Below are 2,071 nucleotides of genomic sequence, written 5' to 3'. Positions count from 1 at the left end.
TTGGCATCAGGCTGTCCTTTCTTTCCATAAGCCCATTCTGGTTCAATCTCCAGTCGAGCCTTTTCTCCTTTACTCATAGTCAAGAGCGCTTCATCCCACTAGAGGCAAGAACAAAATGAAAACTAATAACAACTTTGCAAAAAGTACATGCAATACCTGAAAACTCAAGATTTTATTTTATATACATATATATAAAAAATATATATTTTACATATATATAAGCATTCTGTTACTGGATTTTACTATCTAAGGTAATGTCCTTGGATGAGTCCCTAAATCTTTGTCTTCAATAGTGGCAAGGTTAATGGAGACTTAGAAGAAAAAAATGAAATAGCAAGTACTCACTCTAAAACTGTTCTAAGATTACCAAATTATAATAGTGGAGTCATGATGGCACATAAAATAAAAAAAAAATGTTAGCACATTAAGATCTTTTGTAAAAAGTAAAACTAACTTTTCAGAGAAATGATAAAGGCTTCTGGGTTGCCGCTCCATTTTTCACAAATTTGGTTCTTAAAGCCAGTTGCCAAAAACAATTAAATCAACATGATACAAAGATAAAAGTATATTCCTAATATTATATACTCTGTTGAAACACAACAATCACATAAAGCTCAAAGGATATAGTTAGATCTGTCATATCTGGAAATTAAGAATATGGTGGATTAGGAGAAATTTACCAGTATGCAGATAAGTTAAAGAAATAGAAAAGTAGCACAACAGTTACACTCAACTAAACTTCAAAGTTTCAAGATGTTTTATATTCTGTTTTGGACTCTGGATATGATTGTTTGAACCCACAGTACAAAGAGTATTATACTGAGTGTTCTTATAACTGCATTTGAATAGGCATTTCAGCTATCAATATTTGATGTTCTGAGTAATCACAATTTTTTTTTATTTTAATTTTTTTTTTTAGAGACAGGGTCTCACTGTCACACAGGCTGGAGTGCAGTGTGCACGTGCAATCAAAGCTCACCGCAACCTTGAACTCCTGGGCTCAAGTGATCCTCCCAAATAGCTAGGATTATAGGTACATGCCTCCATGCCCAGCTGGCTGGTCTCAAACTCCTAGCCTCAAGCAATCCTCCCATGTCAGCCTCCCAAAGTGCTGGGATTATAGGCATGAGCCACTGAGGCTGGCCAGTAATACAATTTAAAACAAACAATGGGCAGGCCCTAACATGAAAACCTGATCCAGCAAAGCTGACAATCAGCCCTGCTATTTTATGTCCTTTTGTACACCATAATGGTAACTACAGCTCAAGCCTAACTTACCCTTTTCTGAAAAGTTTCCTTCTGTTATCTCTTACATGTAATAGTGGGTAAAAGCATGCTTATATTTGAAAGATTTTCTGGGGTTGGAGCCCAGGTGAGAGTTGAGAAGACTACAGAAACAAACTCCTACTTCTATGAATACTTTAGTGTAACAGATAATTTTACTTTTCCTGATTACATATAAGTGGGACAACAGCTATGTAACATTTTACAAGAATCGTGGGCCAAACATTCTGACAAAGAATTACTTTATGAAGAAAAAGAAGAAAAGGGGTAGACTGAAACTAATATATGAGTCCCTACTATATTAGGTGCTTTAAAAGTTATGCTCATTTAATCTTGTAAAGACCCTGAGGTAGGCAGTACTGTCCTCATTTTATAGATGGGGAAACTGTGCCAGATCACCTAGCAATGATAGCACCCAATCTGTCAGACTCCAGAGATTGTTCTCTTTTCATTACATCCCCAATCCTAATTTTTTACAACACCATACCACAAACGGCACATGCCAGAATATCTGTCGATTCACTGCCATTCTTTACTTACTCCTCTGATAACTTTGCCTACTCCAACCTTAAAACTTAAAGGCTTGGCATTTTTCTTCTTCTTCGAACCTGTAAAAGAGATTTTCCTTATAATTAGTGATACACTAATTTTTTATTAAGATACTAAGTTCCATTGGAAAAATATAGTTTAATTGATTTCAGAGTTATAATACTATGTATTTGAAAAGAAAGAAAAATTTAGAAAGCCAAGTAAATCATCAAGAAAATTCCAGATGTTAAAATAATTA

At 34.8% G+C, this 2,071-nt stretch overlaps 1 protein-coding gene across 1 annotated transcript in view; it reads right to left on the bottom strand.

Moving 5' to 3' along the window:
• The window catches only part of FKBP3 (FK506 binding protein 3, 25kDa), a 23,589-nt gene that overhangs the window by 1,653 nt on the left and 19,865 nt on the right, over window positions 1-2,071 (bottom strand). The window lies entirely within an intron of this gene.

Source organism: Propithecus coquereli, unplaced genomic scaffold, assembly GCF_000956105.1.
Source record: "Propithecus coquereli isolate 6110/MARCELLA unplaced genomic scaffold, Pcoq_1.0 Scaffold191, whole genome shotgun sequence".
Classification (NCBI taxonomy): domain Eukaryota; kingdom Metazoa; phylum Chordata; class Mammalia; order Primates; family Indriidae; genus Propithecus; species Propithecus coquereli.
This window is presented reverse-complemented; position numbering and strand designations above follow the sequence as displayed.